We start from the raw sequence: 21,664 nt of genomic DNA on the forward strand, positions 1-21,664 counted from the left end.
GTTTGCTTTGCTTTCTTTTTACTTGCACCTGCGCTACTAGACCCTGCATAAGTCCCTCTTGCTACACGGATTCCAAATGGTAGTGTCTTCGCATTCTTGTTCATGTCTTCGTCCAGTTTTCTCTTCCAAGCCCTCTTTCCAATTGACTGCATCACTGTCACCCTTTTTTCATTTTGTGAATAAATGTCACACCGTTATGGCAGTTACTTTTCACAATTTTTGTCATCTTCTGTACTGTACGGCTTCTTCAAATCCTATGATCAATTTCTATGGTACGGCTTGACTTTCTTCAATGTTTTTCTACCCTTATGATATCCATCCTTCTTATTTCCATCTGCTTCAAATCCTTTCTTATGTACGGTCCTTACTTGCAATATTATTTTTTGCAACCGTCCGTACATTTGATCTCTCCAAGAGATTTATCTCCCAGCCGTACAGCTTCTCCTCCTTCCTATCTGACTAGGGTTAGTTGCTGACTGCTACTATACATGTGATCTTCGGTATGCTGAAGCCCTTCTTTGCATCGGCTCTATTTGAATTTTCATATGGTCACTTTCTTCCTTGGCATCGTACGGTCTTATTACCATATAGGTTTACTTTCACTGTTCTCCTATTTCGTACGAGTTTACCATCCAGACAAGTGGTCTCAATTTCTTGGGTTCTTCACTGTCCTCCTATTCTCTGGTTGCTGGACCTTAAGCAATTTTAGGTTTGGGTCTTCAGAGATATCAATTCCTTCCCAACTTATAGATTCTGGTAGTAGTTTCTTCAATTTGATAATGTAATCCTTTCTCCTTTACATCTAGGGTAGATTCATGTTCAATGATCAAATTTCCTTAATAGTTTCGCAGAGGGAACTCTATGGATGGCAAGATCTTCTATCTGAGGACTTTCTTAAAGCATGAACCATAGGTCGTATGGTCATGCAACTTCTATTCAATTCTTTCAAAGTCCGTACATAGTCTTGCTCAGGCCGTACGGTCTTCTATTTCTATCTACTGTGATGCTCTCAATAGGGTCGTACGGACTGAGAGGCTCTGACTTCGTTCCTCCTTCCCTTTGCTCTACGTCTCAATATGTTTTTGTATTTATTTCATGGGGGGCCGTACGGTCAAGAGAGAGGGTCGTACGGTCAAAATAGAAGGCCGTACAGTCTTAGTTTGGTCGTACAGTAATGAGAAACTACCCCCCTTACAACTCCAATCAATTCTCCTATTCGTCAACCTTCTGCGCCCCCACTCCGATTACAGGCTCAGGTTACAAATTCATAAACTCACTTATTATTGCTTTCTCCTTAGTCTTATTTTGTTCTATTTCCCTCAAAAGTTCCATACATCTATCTAAGAGGGTCGTACGGCCATATAAAATGCTTTACTTTTCTTTCTCAAGCCGTACAGCCTTTTTCTTCAGAGATTTACTTAATTATTTTATTTTGTTTCTTCATATTTTTAATTTCTTCTATGGTATATCTATATAAATTTGATTAAAGATCATATTCTATTTATCATATATCACTTCTTTTACTCTTTTATCATATAACTCGACTTCTTTTACTCCTTATCTATCTCTATGATGAATATACTTCCGATAACAATTTGAATTATATATGTTTTTCTTGTTTTCCCCTATCAACTACATGTTTTACATTAGTTGGAACGGGGTATGTCTTGTAGTTACTTTATATGAGGTGCGATACGCCCATAAAGCAGATGGTAAATTCTCTTCCCAGTCTTCCCCCTCAACTGCACAGGATTTGTAAATCACTCCCACCAGAATCTTGTTCGTTGCTTCTGCCTGTCCGTTAGCCCTCGGATAGTACGGGTTCGACAATGAATGGTAAATTTTTAAATCAGTAGTGAGAACTCTGATAACATGGTTAACAAAATGTCCCCCACGATCACTTGTCAACTGGAGTGGGATCCTGTACCTTGTAATAATTTGCTCATATTAAAATTTTGTTGTGCTGACTGCAGAATTGTCTGGTAACGCGTGTGCTTCCACCCATTTAGTTAAGTACTCAGTCGCTACTACGATGTATCGACACCTTGTTTTACTTACCTTCAACGGTCCAATAAAATCCAGTCCCCACCTTTCAAATAGTTCATGTGCATGCGAGGGGTTCAAAGGCATAAAATCTATCTTCAATGGTTTTCCAGCGTGTTGGCATGTATCACACGCAACGACCCACTCCCTAGCGTCATTGTATATAGTCGGCCACCATAGTCCTGCCAAAAGTATTTTCCGTACAGTAGTATCTGGCCCCATGTGTCCTCCTGTTGGGCCTTCATGTGCTTTCGTCAGTACTTTCAAGATTTCCTCCTTAAGAACACACCATTTGAGAATCTGATATGGTCCCATTTTATACAATAGCCTGTTTATTAACTGAAATGCTCGGTTTCTAAGCACTAATTTTCGTCTTTCGTTCGATGACATGTTGCTTAGAAATTGCCCCGTCGATAGATATTCTCCAATGCTTGTATACCAGGTTGGCAATACTGTAACACGAAAAAGTTGTGCATTCGAAAAATCATCATTAACTCCTTCAGGGGGCTCCCCCGATTTTATTCTTGATAAGTGATCTACACTCACATGACTCTTCCCTGGCCGTACCACAATCTTAAATGTGAACTCTTGTAATAATAACCACCATCAGCTTATTCTTCCTTGAATAATCGGCTTATTGACCAAGTAGAGTAACACTTGATGATCTACATAGAACACGAATGGAGTAGCCAACAAGTAGTGTCTAAACTTCTGTACTACATATACCATCCCCAACGCCTCTTGCTTCGTGGTACTGTAATTTCTCTCCGCCTTCGACAATAATCTGCTTGCAAAGTACACTGGATGGTCCAACCCGTGGTCGCCAGTCTGCGCTAGTGTTGCTCCGATGGCATAATTTGAGGCATCTACATGGACATGAAATTCTTTATCCCAATTTGGATAGGCCAAAATTGGAGCTATAGCCAACCTTGTCTTCAATTTGTCTAAGGCTTCGTTCTACTCAGCCTCCCATTTATAAGGTTCACCCTTGCAGGTAAGTTTGTCCAGTGGATAAGAAAATTTTGCATAGTTTTTGATAAATCTTCAATAATAACCGATGTGCCCCAAAAATGACTTCACTTCCGACACAACCATCGAGGGTGGCATCTCTAAGATCACACAGACCTTGTCTGGATCCTTCTTCAGTCCTTCTTTACAAACTATATGCCCAAGCAACTTCCCATGCGGCACCATGAACCTGCACTTCTTCGGGTTCAATGCTAATCTTGCTCGCCTGCACCTCTCCATACACTCTCCTAACGATGTTATGTGTTTGTCTTCTGTGCTAAAAATTGACCAATCATCTAAAAATGTCTTAAAATTTCCAACAGACATCTTATCAAATATATACAAGATAATCCTTTGGAAAGTCGCCAGAGCATTACATAATCTGAACGACATCCTGTTATATGCATATACTCCATCCTCGACAATGAATGTCATTTTTAATTTATCCTCCTCAGTGATGGATATCTGATTATACCCCGAGAATCCGTCCATGAATGAATAAATTTCATGCCCCGCTACTTCCTCCAAAATGCTATCTGTAAATGGTATCGAAAACGGGTCTTTAATTGTCACGGCATTCAGACATCGAAAATCCACACATATTCTTATCTGTGTCATATCCTTTTTCAAGGATATCACGATCGGTGATACCCACTCACTTGTCTACACTTTAAAGATGATACCCACCTCTAGCATCCTGTCAATCTCTTTTATGACCCGCGCTGCATAGTTTTTGTTCATTCGGTACGGTCTCTTCCATACTGGTACTGCACCTTCAATTAATGGTATCCGATGGACACATAGTTCTGGTGGTACTCCTTTCAAGTCCTTATATGTCCAAGCAAAAGCATCCTTGTACTCCATAAATATTCTGAATGCTGTTGCCTTTAATATTGGGTTCCAATCGTCTCCTACAAGAATGTTCTTCAGATTTTCCTCATCACCCAAGTTCATTGCTTTCACTGTCGGCTCTTAATATTTTATTGGTTTATCTTTACTGAACATATGGGTAGGTGTTTCATCCACCTGTGCTTCCCCTTCCTTCAATTCACTGTACTCCTTCGAAAACTCATGGCCTTCTTTTCCCTCCTCGACACTCAAAATATTGCAGCTTGGAAAGACCTCATAGTCTTCCATTTGCTAATGCAGCAGTCCATTCACGGAGTCTAAGTCGTCATCAGTTGAGCCTCCTTCTAGTCTCAATACCCCTTCATCATCTGGTTCCATCCTTCTTTTCCCTTCGTCGTCACTCTCGCCATCGCCTTCTAAGTCTGACGACACGGCTTCTTCTCCTACCATCTGCGTATGCAAATCGATTATAAATCTTCTACCTCCCTTCTCCATTGACAGGGTGTTCCTTTTCCAATTATGCTTTACCTTAGCCTACACCAACCACCTCCATCCTAGGATGGCGTCATACTCTCTTCTCTTTAATGGAATAACTACAAAATCCAGTAAAAATGGTTGTGTCCCAATTGTTACCGGCTACGCCATTAGAGTGCCCAAGGGTTTTATCCCATGTTGATCTGCTGTAAGTAACTGAAAGGTGGGTGGCCATAGTGTAGGTTGTCCCAATTTTTTCCAGATATCTTCCGGTAGCACGTTTACTCCTGATCCTCCATCTACTATTGTATCCGTTAACACCGTACCCAGAATGCCCATCTCCACTACTGTTGGGTGTCTACCTGTTGTTAGTGCTAGTAACATCGGATTTGTTGCTGTCGTCAGGGTTGTTTCCTTGCTATTCTTTGTTTCCTCCTGGCCATCCTGTGCTTCCTCCATTGCTCTTGGGAATGGTGTCATATTTATAATGGTTGTACACAGCTATGGCATGGTAATAAGAAGATCATTTAATTTAACTGGCACTTCCGTTTGCATTATCTGTTTCACCATGTTTTGTTCCACCAAGCTTCTCTTTGGAGTTTCTGCAATGTCTTTTACTTGTGATTGCTCCGCTCTCATCTACTTCTCTATCTTTGTTCGGGCTTTTTGTAACCTCTCCTTCTCTTCTTTCGCATTCGAATATTTTTCCTTCCTCTCCTGTTCCTGTGTGATCGCCAACACGTTCTCATTACTTGTTTCAATACTTAATAAATTTGCACTTTGTTTAGGACATTTCGAATCTTCATGGTCCCTTGGACCACACCATTTGCACAGTAGCTGCAGCGCCTCTTTCATAGTACAGTCCCTCGCAAAGTGACTCCAAAGATTACATGCCCAACACTGTATCATCGGCCTTCCACTTGCATCATATTGTATTCTACTTTGGCCTCCATTGTTGTTGTTATTGCTTCCGCCCCTTCTGCGTCTATTGTTATTTCTATATCCACCTGAAGTTGCATCATTGCCCATGTTATTGCTGTTGTTCGACGCTTCCTGCATGAGTAACACCTATTGGTGTCCTTTTTCTTTCAAATTAAACAGGCACTCTTTCAGGGAATTCCTCGCCACCTAGCAGATGTCACAAAACTACTTCTTCGGGCATGAACCCTTAGTATGTCCGTCCTCCTTGCAATCTGTACACCACAGTTCTCCTTTTACTATATCTGGATTCTTTTTCAAATTTTTGAATTCTTTCATCATCCACAGCATGTCTTTCTGTAGCGCTTTCACCTTCTTGTTTGATTCCTCATCACTACTACTACTCTCCGAGGATGAATCATCTGAATCAGAGGACTTATGTTTCTTCTTCTTACTCATTTTCTGTTCGCTTTCTAAATCCATGGCATGAGTGTATGCATCAGTGTACGATGACGGTGGTACAATCTTCATTTTCTTTTTAAGAGCCGGTCGTAGCCCCTCCACGAACCACCATTTTTTCAACCCATTCGCTGGTTGACTCTCCATCTTTTCAATCAATTCCTTCAGTCACCTAGCATAGGTTCGGACTGTCTCATTCTTTCCTTGTTTGGTGTTGTAGATTTTTGCCACTATTTCATTATCATCTCGGAGTAATCTGAATTCTGCGATAAATTCTTTTTTAACATTCTCCCATGTATTAAGTTTTTGAGGACTAGTGTCAGAAAACCAGTCTATCGCCACACCCCGTAGGGTCACTAAAAATTGTTTTACCCAATCATCCTCATCCATCACACCATTTGTCGTCGATATGGTTTCACATGTTTTAAAATGTTTGATAGGGTCTGTTGAACCATCACCATGAAACTTGGGTAAATTTTCTTTAGGGCCAGCCATTGTTACTTGTCTTTGATTCTAAGGTACTTGTGTACTTGCACTATTATGAGCTCTCGTGCTATTTTGGACTCCTGCGTTGTTCTTTGCTCTCGCGTTGTTCTGGACTCCCGTGCTATTTTGGACTCTCGCGCTATTCTGTGCTCCCGTGCTATTCTGGACTCCCGCGTTGTTCTGGACAACAATATTGTTCCCAATAACCACGTTGTCTGGTGACAAGTCTTCAAGTGATGTTCTATTCTCTGCCTGTATCCATTCGTCCAGTGTATCAGGAACGAAGAGATCCCTCCATGCTCGTGCTCCCTCGGCACTCCGAGCCATGCGAGTTGCTTCCCTTCCATTCGAACACTCTCCCCTCGGCATATACAGGTTAAGGAATTCTTCCCTTGTTTCCTCCACCAAATTCAAGTGTTGTCGAGTTTCTTCTAGCAATTCCTCGGCACTCCTCAGCCTACTAGGTGAGTGCACTCCCTCCGTCTGTGCCTCTTCACCCCTTCGGTGCCCCTCGGCAATCTGTTGAAGTCTCTGTCTGTGTTCTGCTTGCTGTGTTAAAATTAAAATTTCTTTTGTTGTACTTAGTTCATTCTTATCTTTCACCTTATTCCGATCTTTGTTTGGCAAATTCGGCATCAATCTTCATATCATTCCTTCATTCCAGGTTCGTCTGGCAATGGCACCAAATGTTTACCGCATAGGGTAAGAAGTTTAACACAAGTATAACACGATTCAATTCAGAAAAGGTACTTTATTCATGTATGCACTTGCAGATTACAATCTGATTGCAATGACTACGATGATCTATGATTTACAATGATGATTCCAAAGTCCATCTCGGACGTATACATATACCTTTCCAAAGGGGTGACTCAAGCGTCACGCACCTATTCAGATACTACTCTACCCGTCGACTACATTATACATTTTACTGACAACAAATGTTTCATATCACACATTATGATCAATCATCAATCAATTTTTAAATTATTGATTATGAGTTATTTAGAATTGTTCAAGACCCTTCATGATAACTCTTGAATTTTCATTATATTGAATTTTTTTTTATCATAATTGATTTTTATATTGTGCAATTTAGTGGTTTCAAGAATTTGTTATGCTCATACAATTGTGCTTGAGCCTACATTGTTGAATCAATGATAAAAACTTGTTATGTAAGAGGAAGAGAAGATCCCTTTTAGAGGGGAGATAGAGACGCCAATCAGTAAATAAGGTGAAAAAGTATTAATGTTTTAGTCTATCATCAATTACAACTAAGTTCATTTTGAATTTTATGATTTTTATATTACAAGGATGGGAGCGGTGCTGAAATGTGCCAAGCTTCATCTGGAGGGATTTTTTATTTTATTTTTTAATATTTGGGGTGAGTGCTTCAAGTAGATAATGATGAATTAGATTGGAAAACCTCTATAGATGCTAATTGTATGAATAAAATAAGGAATGAAACAAAAGAAAGCTAAAGAAAGTTATGACATTTTCCAAATTCAATAAAACTTTCAATTGAGTGCAAAAAGAGTTAAAAGAAACAAGTATTTGAGAAATTTTACCAAATATGTACAAACATTTTTGTTCAATGATTGTGCTCAAGATGTGATTCATTTGTAGTCATCTAAAGTTACTCATGAAGTCTTCAAGATTGATGAAGAATAGGGGGTTGGATTTATAGATCTTTTTAATTAAAAAATATGAATGGTCCAGATTTGACATCAAATGGATGATTGAGGTACATTAGGATAACTTTACAAAATGTTTTCACCTTAGAGGTTAAGATAAATGTCGAATCAAGAATATAAATTAAAGCTAGATGTTTGAGATCGACTAATGACTATGTTAAATAATGGTGTCAACTTTTAAGGTTGCTTCTCATGAAAGATTCAAGTGGAAGTTATTTATTTTATTTTCTAATAGAGGATGAACATATGAACAGACATTTTTTAATTATAAAAATAACAACACTACATAGATGTCAACATCTTTACCTTTATATAACGGATTATAAAAAAATATTGACGAATATGTCTAAACTAAAATTTGTTCTCAACCTAGTCATGTGTAGGGGCTATCATCTATCAAAGCCACCTAGGTATCAAACTTAACTTAAATATGGTGGATGTTTATTTACTACATACCCCAACATCCTCATCAATTGTGTTTGACTAATTAACTACAACCCATTTGCAAATAATTGAATTTATATTTTATTTATTTGTGAATATTGGATGGTAATAGATTATTTTTAGCAATTATAAAAATATTCTAATTAACCAAATAATAAGAATTTTTTGATTAATTAGTAATATGGTCATGTGGTCTAGTTAGCAAAAGAAAATGGGTTATTAGTATGGACTTAATTAGGGTGACATTAGCATGTTAGAGGTGCAAACCTAGACAAATTATCAGTATTTTATCTACATGTTGTTAGATGGTGGTGAACTTTAGGTGTTCATATTTTATACTTCTTTGAAATTTTGTCATGAATAAAGAATTATTGATGTAATTCTCAATAGCATAATATTGGAGGTAGGATGCTCCACATGCTTCGAGTGAAGTGTGTATACCACTTGTGAGAGTATGTAGGTTTGAAGAATGTTGTGATGCCCCTCGTGTAATTTTATCAATTGTGTGTGTGTGTGTGTGTGTGTGTGTGTGCGTGCGTGCGTAGAACTAATCTTGCTTAATGGATAATATGAATACTAAATAAGGGCTCTGCATTTCTTCGATATTTCCCTATTGGTAATCGATGGTGGTCTTCTCAAAACTTCGCTCCCTCTCTCTGGCTACCAGATGTGGACGTTTCTTTTAATACTTGCGAAGGTTTTTTTTATGGTTTTTGTATGTTAATCTCCAATTGTTCGCCTTTCGCACAGGCTCTAATGGGGCCTATGTTAGACTCCCTTAAGCCAAATTCAATAGAAGTTAATAACCCTCCCCAATCTAATGTGACAAATAACTACTCCACCATTAATAGTGATCTCCCTACTGCCATTAATGGTGTTTCTCCTACTGCCTTTGTTTTTGCCTAAAGCAGTTCTCATGCAAAAGACATGTTCAACTACCATGGCTTCTCCTTTAACACCCATTGTGGCTGGAGCAAGGTTCGACATCAAAGATCAACATGGGTCTAGCAAATCCGGTAAGGATATTGGCATGACTTTGATGCTTCTCTCCATTTCCCCTGATAGTGAAATGATTAGTGAAATCTCTAAGGAAAAATGTAGATTGAAGGAAACCGCCATTTTCTTTGCTGCTATTGAGGTTGAAAGATGTTCGACTTGCAAATTTATGGATGACTAGTTTTACAATTTTTGGAATCTTAAAATGGGTTATCATATTTCATTATGTCAACAAATATAGAGGGGTTTGTTTATTTTATTCTTTACAAATCCTAACTCACAAGCTGAAATCCTCAAAAGGAAATATTGGTCTATGGGTGCCACCTCCTTCCATGCCCTAGCTTGGTCTCCATAAGCCATTCATGAAAAGGTTTTGGCACTCTCTTCTCCTTGATGGATGTTAATTAAACAAATTCCTCCCTTCTTATGGTGTTTCCTCCCACAACTCTTGGAACCCCTAGGGAAGGTTGTTAGAATGGATGAATTGTCAAGGCTCATCCTGCACATGGATGCTAGAGCTTTGATATCTCTAAAACCTAGAATAGACATTCCAACCTCTCTCGATCTACATATCAAAAATGAAAATTTCTCATGCCCTTTAGAATTCCTTGGTGGCCTTAACGTGTGCTTTGTGTGCAGTAGGAAGGCCACTTAAGAAGGATTGTCTCATCTTACCTAAAAAACAAGCTGCTATAAAAAAAGTTCAACAATCAATTGAAATTGTGAATAAGGGGGAAACCCTAGAGTTAAAAAAATCATAGTTGGTTAACCCCATTTTTGTACCCACCCAATATGTTATTCCTAGCTAGAACCCTATAATTACCCCCTCAGCAACACATGAGGGATTTCATACGATGGTAAAAAAAATACCAAGAGGCATAAGAATGCTCAACAACCTATCACTGGCAGTTGCTCCCTTTCCCCCACCAATGTGGATACCCCAACCCAATCACTCATGATATTCTAAGAAACTCCACCATTTCCATTAACATGCAAACACCCTTATCTAAAAACTTGAATCTGGACAGTGATAATACCTTTTCCATGATGCAAATGCAATGCCCCACAAAAATGTATAAAGAAATTGATGATAAATATGTTTTTGAAATTATCCCTATGATGGGTGATATACCTGCAGAGAGCGAACCTTTGAAAAAACCAACCAAGGTTTCCCCTGATGACTCACAATTTGTTTCAAATATGGAAGTGGTCACATCACTCTAGTCAGAGGATGATGATCTTGTGAATATTAACAACATGACCATACCAAAAAGATGAGGGCACCCTTCTGGTTCCAAAAACAAAAACCAAGGGACTAAAAATAATAGAGAGAATCAGGATACTCTATTGACATCGTCTAATGGTGATTGTACTTGTCCCCCTCTCCAATTAGTTTCCTCATGAATTGTATTTCATGGAATATAAGGGGTCTTAAGTCCCCTGACAGAAAGTTAATGGTTAAACATTTTCTCAAAATGCAAAATTCTATTGACATTTTCATGATGCAAGAGCTTAAAGCTATTGGATTCACGTTAGAAATGAATCTCGATTATATATGGAAGGATGCTATTAAATTTCACACAGATCACCCAAGAGGTAGGGGTGGTGTTGGTATTCTGATTAGCCCTAAATGGGCAAACCAACTTCTTGATCGTGGGATCTCTCCCTACAATAGGACAGTTTGGGTTAGTATCAGGTACTAGGATTTTATAATAGGCATTTGTTCTATCTATGCTTCGAATGACTATAAGGAAAGAACAAAGCTTTGGGATGGGCTTTCAACCCTGCCTAGCATTCCATGGGTCTTAGGAGGGGACTTTAACATGATTGAATCTCAAACTGATAAAAGTGGTGGTAATCCTTTCTCTTGGAAAGACCAGGAAAAGCTTAAGTGGAATAGATTGCTTCAGCAAAATGTTCTTTTTGACCCACTTAATGGTGGGACGCCCTCCAATAAGGGCCTTTGGTATACCTAGTGCGATTCACAAACTAGTTATGCTAGAATATACTCTTAGGCTTGATAGATTTTATGCTAACAGAAACTATTTCTCTTTTGCCCCTAATTGTTAGGGTGACTTAGTCACAATTTCCCCTATTACTTTATCTTACCATAATCCCATCTCTATCATCATTAGAATTAATAACATGACTCATAATAAACCTACAAATGCTAAATTCATCCTTAATACAAGTCTTCTACAGGATGAAGACGTCCTCTTGGCGGTCAACTTGATTGTTATCATTAATAAAAATAACCATAGTTATTGCTCCCATATTGACAGATGGAACCAAAATATTTATGCTTGGTAGAATCTGCTCCAAACTATTGGGCATAAAAATGCTAAGGATTATAGATTTTTGGAAAAAAAAACTTACTATTGATCTTCTCTTGGTAGAAGAGCATATAAAGTCTAATCCCTCTAACACCAACTTAGCTATCCAAGCCAGAGATAGAAAACATCAACATTTTAAAACCAAAGGTGACATCATGAGATCGTGGCCAATTGGCTCCAACACGGGGATAGAGGATCAAAACATTTCTTCAACCTCATTAAACATAAGTAGATCAATGAGTCCATTGAAAGACTCGTGAATAATGACACTGAGATCACTAGCCTTGAGGATATTATGAGGGCCTTCTCTACTTATTATCAAAATCTTTTTACATCTGAAGATTCCTCTGAGGCAAAAACTCTCAAGGCTAAGTGCAAGAACATTATTCCCAACAATATCTCCAGCTATAATTATGAGTTGCTTCGCAAGGAAAGCTATCGTGAAGAAATCCATAAAGCTATCTCTATTTTAAAGAACGACAAGGCCCCGGGGCCTAATGGTCTTCCCACTGAATTTTATAAAGTTAATATTAGTTGGATTTGCAACAATCTAAAGGATATATATGCTGAAGCTTTCAATAAAGGTTCCCTAGGTAGCTGCATTAACCATGGATTCATTAAGTTAATCCCTAAAGATGGGGATAAGGCCCTCCTCAAAAACTGGAGGCACATCACCCTTCTTAATGTTTCATACAAGATCCTTGCTAAAATCTTATCCCTTAGACTCAAGGGCATCCTCCCCAGTTTTAACTATTCCATCCAAATTGGTTTCATTAAGGGCAGGTATATATTGGAAAACTTGATCACCTACTGGGAGTCCATGAACTAGATCAAGCATTCTAATCAAAAGGTAGCCATGTTTCTTCTAGACTTTGAAAAGGCTTACGATTGAGTTGAGTGAGATTTTTTCTTATGATGTTGGAGGCCTTTGGCTTTCCCCCTTCCTTCAGCAACATGATTAAGGTTTTTCTCAAGGATGCTTCTGCCCAAATTGATATTAATGGCTCCCTCTTGCCCCCTTTTCTTCTTAGTAGATCCATTAGGCAAGGGTGCCCCCTTGCCCCTTCCCTCTTTGTGATTGCTTTAGATGTGCTCTCTTATATTCTTAAAGACAACTCTCTTTCTCCTTGTGTTAAAGGTATAACTTTGTTGGGTAACTCTGATCTTACCTAATGTTAATTTGCGAATGATACTGCCCTATTTTTTGACTATAATGAAGTTAACTTTGAAAATCTACATAATAAGCTTAACCTTTTCTGCTCCATTTCTGGTGCTCAGTTATCTCAAGCCAAATCAATTTTGTTGGGTTGGGACAACCAACCACCAAATTGGATTATCAAATATGGCTTTCAATGGGGGAGGTCCTCAAAAAATTGTACGCTATCTTGGCGTACCATTTTTTATGGAGCCCTCACTTAAGGAAATGTGGTTGTGGATTAAAGATAAAATGAATACTAAGCTTTCCAAATGGCATAATAGATCTCTCTCCTTGGCTGGAAGAGTTCAGGGCTGCTAGAAGATTCTTTCCTCTTACAACATTTACTACTCCTCCACTTGGAAGTTTAGCAATTACTATATTATGGAAATCCAAAAATCCATTAGAAATTTTCTTTGTTCTGATGGTAAAGGCAATAAGAAGATGCACTCTGTCAAATGGGATTGTTGCCATGTGAATAAACTCTTGTGGGGGCTAGGGCTTAAGGATTTAAGGTTGCAAGGGATTGCCCTTACAACCAAATGGATGTTTCACTCTCTTGAAGGGTATGAGCCATGGAAGATCTTGGTTAGGAATAATATCCAATGTGGCATTCCTAAAAATGCAAAGAATTGGAAGAATCTCCCACTTGGAGATCTTATTGAAGGGAATTTCCCTGTTATTGTGCATGGTTCGTCTATTTTCAGATCCATCTGGAAGGCTTGGGAACATGTTAGGATGTTCCTCCCAACTAGATCCTTTCATGATAATAAGTTTCTTTATGGTGAGTGATCCACTTGGTGGAACCTCAATATTTCCAGTAAGCCCCTTGCTCTTTACCAAGGATGCTCCACCAGGTCTTGGACTGGCCTGGGAATTTCTCAACTTATAAATCTATTTGAATATGATAGGCTTATAAGTTGGGAAACTCTTAAAACTGATTACAACATTCCCCTTTCCCAAAAGAAGACTTATAATATGATTATTAAAGCTTGCAAGGATCTACCCATTGTTTGCAATGTTGACTCCCATAGATTTATTGATATGAAGTGGCTTGATGGTTCATTGGTTACTAGCATTAAAGCCAAGAACATCTACAATGTTTTGTCCTATAATAACAACATTATCAATCATGTCAATAACCTTTGGTATACTTATCTGGATGATAATGATTGGAAGAAATCCTTTAAAATTCTTTGGAAGAACCTCGTTGACCCCAAAATCAACTATTTCAAATGGTCTGTGATGTTGAATAGGTTGCCCCTTAGAAAAGACCATAATGGTATGTAATTTTGTAGTATTTGCAGGATCTCGGATACTAGTAGACATATTCTCTGTAATTGTAGTATTGCTAAAAAAAAAATGGACTCTTTTTGGCATATCTTATCCGAATGATGTTTGTATACTTGAAATTATCACTGGTTATATTTTTGGTTTAAACAAGGTGGCTAATTGTTATTGGAATATTATTTCATCTAACATCTTATGGTAGATTTGGAAAATTAGAAATAAAGTCAGGTATTAAAATAATGCTAGAACCCTTACTGAGTCTTTTTGAAGACTCACTTATTTTAAAATCTCTTTGCAGGTTATGGTCACCTTGATGATAGATCATGAGAAGCTCAAAAGATTCCTTAAATTTGGCCATTCAACCATTGAAAACCTTGATGCCTTTGAAGTTGTGGTCAAGAAGCTTAACTAGGAGATAAAAAAGAATAATAAGGCTTCTGATAAGATCCTTATGCTTGATCAGATTTAGGACAGAATGGGTATTGTTTGGATGGAAGGCCTGAAAGGGTGGACCATATGGGCTCAGTCATACTCACACCTGATGCACTAGCTTTGCCTTCTTCTGTTGTTCTTTATTGTATCTTTTGTTCTTGTGATGTATTTAGAACTTTGTAGTAGCTAATTTTATGTGAACTTTAGGTACCTTGATACACTCCATGTGAGGCCTCGCCTCCTGAGGTATCTTTGTAGTGTGTGTGTGTGTGTGTGTGTGTGTGTGTGTGTGTGTGTGTGTCTCTGTGTGTGTGTGTCTCTATGTCTGTGTGTGTGTTCGATATGCCTATAGAATGCATTTCAAATCTCTTATATATTTGTCACATCTCAAAGGGTGTGACTCTATTAATGTTCTTAGTTTAATTTTAGTTTTATTAGTTAGTAATAGTTAAACTATCATATTTATTTATTGCATAATTAATTTATATTGTATCACTTCCAATATTATTTTTTATTTTTTATCTTTTTATAATTTTTAGTCTTTATTTGATTATGAATTATTATTTGTCATCTAATAACTATACGTTTCAATCATAATATTTATGTATTAATATTTTATATTATATTTATAAATATATATATTATATTATTAAATTACTATAACACCATCAATATATTGGTATATAGATTATGTTATATTACATTGATATATAATATTATATTGTACTTTATTAATATAATATATATGTATTCATTTATTGTTATATCAATGGTTAATAATATTGTATTCAATAATGTATATTGAGATTATTTTATATCAGATATTTATCTTTATTGTTTATTAAACCTTCCTCTTAAAGATGAGAATACTATAATTAAGGTTCTAAGTAGGGGTTATGATAATTATGGGTAAGATCTTGAAAAGTGAAATAAATTTATATAGTTAAAAAATGAATAGGTATGGGAAATGACGAGGAAAAGGATGTAGATAGAAATGGCTATGAATAGACATGTCAATCAAATTATAAATATGATTACTAATGATTAATGGTTTTGAAATGCTCTAATATAATTTTTTTATGTATTACATGCTATGAATCTTGTATTGAATAATAACTATTTTGATCATCAAATGTTTAATATAGAACATGATACACCATGATATGAAGAAGCATGATGAAAATATTTTCATAATTGTTAGTACCCTTATAGACCCCAATTTTAGAATCTCAAAATCAGTCACCCTATCTCCGACTTTCATGTTTATCTCTTATTTTCATGTCAACTATCGGTGAGTTCAAGAACAAGCCTTCAACCATTTCGAACCAATTCACCCATCAACTAGTCCATCTGGTTTGACAAGTTCAAACTGGTTCAACAAGTTCATCTAGTTCGACAACTTCATAAATTCATAGGTTCAAAGGTTCAATGATTCAAAGTTCAAGTTCGAAGGCCAAGTTCAGTGGCCCAAATTGGTAGTGTTGAAACATTTTAGAAACCATGCACAAGTTTGAAAATCTGAAACTCATCCAACTCATTATGATCATGAGGTAGTGGAATACTATATTTAACTTAAATGGATGATGTTATATTCATGTAAACATCAATATCAGCTCCAAGAAATGAGTAATGGTGGCAATCGTGAACTTTGTATGTTTGAGTGCAAAGAATGTGAAAGCTACTTCAACATGCCCTCTTTCATGACAATTTTATAGGCCTTCAAACAATGAACTATAACTTTTGACTCAAAGATTATTTTACCAATTGCACCATTGAAAATGCAAAAAACTAGGAATGCGCCAACATATCCAAAAACTAGCTTGATCCAATGGTGGGATAAAAAGTTATGCCCCCCATACCTAGACCTATTTTTTATGTCAAAATTATTTTTAATCTGCCCAACATCAAGAATATTTTATTTTGGACTAAATCACTCATAAGCCACTTGTCCATATACAATTTAATATGCTGATATATATCCCTATAAACTTTTAAACCAATAGTTTAGGATATCAAAATATAAATGTGGGAATGTTATCAGGAGATAAAAGGAAATACATAGATTAATTATATAACCCTTTCAAGATTCAGTTATAAAACTGAATAACCATCCGACAAAACTATATTATTGTAAAAAGATGGTAAAAAGGGGGATTCTTTTTTTGATAAGTTGGGCGCTACAAGGAGGGAAATATTTTCATCTGGTTTTCTTGTAATGAGCAAGGTTTACATTTCTTTTTCAATACCATTTGTAAGGCAAATTTGGAACCTGTGAGCTCATCTTTTGATGTTGAATGAAGAAGGAAATGTTTTTGAGTCTGTGAACTTATGGATTACTTCCTTTGGGTCATTTTGAGTTGTGCCTCATTTGTAATCATCTCTAATATCATTGTCAATGCAAATAGATGGTTGATACTAGAAGCTTTGTTCTCATGTTCAATCATTCATTGGAAAGGGATATAAACTCTTTGTGTTTTTGTTTTTAGTCTTAGTTTGTGAATGTGAGGGAATGGATTGTGTATCAATTCCTTGTATCCACTTGCTTTGTATTTAAGATTTTTCGTATCTATTCTGTGTTTATGGGTAGATGTTTGTAAGTCTTTGTTTCTTTCAGGTTAAAAGCATTCCCAAAATTTATGCTTATCTATAGAAAGGAGTTGTACCTCCATATTAAAATCCAGAGGCGTGTATGTAATTCAATTACAAAGTGGCCCAACTATTAGTAGCAAAATCTTTTCTTAATCGGGCATTCAAAAGTCATTTTTTAGGTTGTTTTTGCAAAAGACAAATATTTGCCTCAAGAAAGAAAAACATACATGGAGTCATATGTCATGAAGTGCCATGATATGGGTGAGTGTGAATTCGTGATACTACAACAATTGTTGTAGATGGGAATTCTTCTTAAAGTGAGGTGGACAAGTCAAGAAATAAGGGAATAGGTGGTCTTGGAGGATCTTATTAGGGTCTGCTAGATTATATCTTGTTTGAAATGCTAAATCATATACACATCCAAGTGTTTCTTGCCAAGTGACTAAATCATAATAGTTATATATGAATTGAAATCCTTCAAATAGAAAATAATTGCCATACATGTTGGAGGTTGATAAATCACTAGAGTCCTCTACTAGGTCTAGTGAAATATTCTATTGAAGTTTGTGATGTTTGTTACAAGGACAATGAGTAGGAAGTAGAGATGACTCAAGACTTTCGTAAATAACCGCTAGTCCCTAAGGTCATATCCCTTCATAAGATATTTAAAAAAAAGAGAAAAGATGTGTATGAAACCAAAGACTAGACATGTATTTTGATATGATGATATAATAGAAAATCATAAAGGTTCTCTATATAAGTGTCATGGATGCATGTTCTTGTTTATAATTAAGCATGAATGGTCTATTATGTTAACTTACTACCACAAATGCTTATTTATAGTAGTGTTGTTTCTAGCGTATAAATTGACTAAATAAGATATCTCAGGGTGCAAATCTTTGGACTACAATTCTTCATTTCTCATGCTAAAAATGGCTCTTTGTAGAGCTCTCTTAACTATAGTCAATATTCACAAAAGTGAAAAATGATCTCCATTTTCATTCATTCTAGTGAATAATGCACCACCTAGTTAATCCCAAGTGGAAATTGAATTCAACTATAAAGAACAATACCAATCAAGTCCCTTTCCTTTGAAGGATGGTACAAGAAACCATAGGGCAACATTCTACTTGATTACATGATGAATAACACATACATCCACACCTTGTAGGTGTTGTTCTGAAGCTTTTATATCCTCACCAATGAATTTAGGGAGTATCTTTAAGGAACTGATTGTATCAAAGCCCATGTTTCTATGGCTACTAGTGGAATAAGTGAGCTACTGCAATTTTATGTCATAAAGCTCCTACAAAAATAACATAGGGCAAAATTTTACTCAGTTACATGATGAATAACACATACATCCACACCTTGTAGGTGTTGTGAAGTTTTTATATCCTCTCCAATGAATTTAGGGAGTATCTTTAAGGAACTGATTGTATAAAAGCCCATGTTTCTATGGCTACTAGTGGAATAAGTGAGCTACTACAATTTTATGTCATGAAGTTCCTACAAAAACTAGTACAACCATGTGGGTCTATGTTCCACTAGGCCTAGTTACTCTGTGATTCAGCAAGTACCAGAGGTGGTAACAAAATTTGACTTACAAATAGTGGATATTATTAATATTGAAGAGGTTCAATGAAGTATATATGGCTAGTGGAACACTACCATGACCAGCTTAGCTTTGCTACTATTCAGAAAATTAAATTGGTAACATTGTCATGACCTAACTCATGATCACTAGGAAAGAAAAAAAAAAGTGGTAGTACACCATATGGCGCGACATTAGCAAAAATTGACGACCTTAAAATGTCTATTTTTACAAAAATAAATCTAGGTGAAAAGCCCAACAAAGATTTTCTTCTAAGTTTTGTCAAACACCTAACATTCCATAAAAAAAACTCATGAAAGGTGAGAGTCAACTCATATGTTCTCACAATCAAGCTTTTCAAGATTTTCATAACCATTCTTTAAGAACTTCCTTTGTAAGTCTTTCAAACAACTCGTAGATTTTCCCAACTAGCTTATTTGGCCATGGGATTGACATTTGTTTGATACAAAATTGTCTTCCACTACCTTGCAACTTGGGTTGCAAGAACTTTTGCCATTTGTTCAAGGAGAGACTACCTAAGCATTAGTTTGAGAAGATAAAACACTAATACAAAAATGCATTCTCTAATATTGAGGCTTGCTTGCCTCTTATAGGATTCACCAAGAAGTTATTAAGCAACACCATCTTTATCCTTGTTAACAAGGTTGAAACTTGCATATTAATAGCTTGTCAATAAGATCCACCAAAAACTAGGGCCCTTCATTAGTGCAATTATTCTTCCTACTACCCATTATAGTCCATCCTTTCTCATTCTTGTAAAAGCATCCCCAAAAGGCCTGATAAGACAAGATAAATGTATTAATGTCCAACAAAAGACCAACAAAGGTCTATGGGACTGAGAACTTACAACCATGAAAGCAACAAATAGGAGAACACCAAACGATGTCCAAGAAAGAACAAGAACAAAAACCAAAAGAAAAAGTGAGCGAGAACCACCCCAATGAGTAGTAGGGATCCAAGCTCAAAGAGAGAGAGAGAGAGAGAGAGAGAGAGAGAGAGAGAGAGAGGACAATTCTTGATTTGATGTTAAGAAAATATGCACCTATCGCATATATTGAGGAAGTTAAGACATGAGACTCTGTAAGACATAATAACCAACCTATATGCCAATAGTCTTTGAGGCATTGGACAAGTCTACCTATACATTACTTTTTAAGAAATGAGAAAAAAGAAATATTTTGTTCAACATAAGCAACATGACAAAAAGAGGTTGCAATAATTCTAAAAAGGCCAAAGAAGCAAAGAGAAATGTGGAAACTCAACTTGAACAAGGACTCAAATAACATACTCCTAGAAGACAACAATGTCCCAAGTCTATTGCAAAGAGCAACCAAGAATTACAAACATAACAAATGCCATGTCCAAAAATGACATTCACAAATTTCATCTCAAAAGGGATAAACAAGAGAGAAAATAGACCATTGGTGCCATGACTTGCATTATCATATTTAAAACAAACACTACTTTTTTGTTTTGGTATTGACCATTGTATACAAAGGAAAGCATGGCAGTTCAAAAACAACTTCAAAAAAACATGAAAAAAATCCTATTCATATTTGATTTAATGGACCAATAATTATTGTGCTTCAAAAGTTTCAAAAACTAATATGTGCCACCTCACTATACTCAAGATCTCAACACTATTGAAATGGTCAAACAATATTAACATCGCTCAAAAAAAGTACCTTTTGTGACAAGTTTTGTGCCCTACTTGGTTTACAACCCTAGAGCAACCTTGTGAAACATGGAAACAGCTTCAAGTCTAAGATCTTGCACATGTGAGGCTGAATCTCTAAAGAATGTTGACTTCCTTCTAATCAAGGTGTACCTATTCCAACTTAATCTAATACTTGTAGAGGAAAAGGAAAGAATGAATTCTTTAAAATAAAGAGGGGTAATGCACTAGATTGAAACTTGCTTCTCCCTACCTATTACTGCACAAAAAATCAATAAAAGACCACAAAAATATACTCAGTGCTTGATCTAATTCCACTGCAAAGACATATATTCGGTCAGCACTCATGCACCCACACTGATTCACTCATATTTTTCTTCATGACACGCAGGAACACGGGGCACAAACCCCTTGGCAATGTTTTCTTTAGTTTCCCCATGCACTTGTACAAAATCTTATCCTTTATACAAATTCACCATGGGGACACATAGCACCTACTTTTATGTGTCTGCCCTCATCTTATCCCCACACACCTACACAAAACTCCCTTTTTATTATACTTTTCCATGGGGCTGCTGGGTGCAAAAAAACACATCGTGTTTATCCACCCATGAAAAGAACACGACAAATTTAGCTCATGATGAAGTATCTCAGATCGGTTATCTTTGATGGGCTAATTGTGGCAAACATAGCCAACAATATCCCATGTAAGCAAGTTTTTGCTTAATTTGGATACATACACAAATGTTGTGTAATGATTAATAACTTGTCCCTCTACTTGTGGCATAGATAGCAACACATGATCATACACGATATCTTAATGGTACTTTGTTTAGTATCAATTTTTTATTTTTTTATTGATTACAAAATTTAGTCCTCACACCTAAGAAAAATCTGTAAAAAATGTTTAGAATTGTACAGTTTAATACGTAAGTCAGAAGTGACTAATTACAATGCACTGGACATCTCCTCAACATTAAATAGTACCTTAGATTATCTTTCATGGTAGAAGATCAATGGTAAAGTGTTGGAATTTGTTTTTACATATCAATGGCAAGTGCTATCGAAGTTCAGATTATAGAGAGACAGAAATGTGGCATTGTGCTATGTACAAATGCAATGAAGAGATGATAAGACCCATAATTACAACTACAGACCATTTCC

This window comes from Cupressus sempervirens, chromosome 10 (assembly GCF_028749045.1).
Source record: "Cupressus sempervirens isolate cs-2001-9-10 chromosome 10, ASM2874904v1, whole genome shotgun sequence".
In the NCBI taxonomy this organism is placed as follows: Eukaryota; Viridiplantae; Streptophyta; class Pinopsida; order Cupressales; family Cupressaceae; genus Cupressus; species Cupressus sempervirens.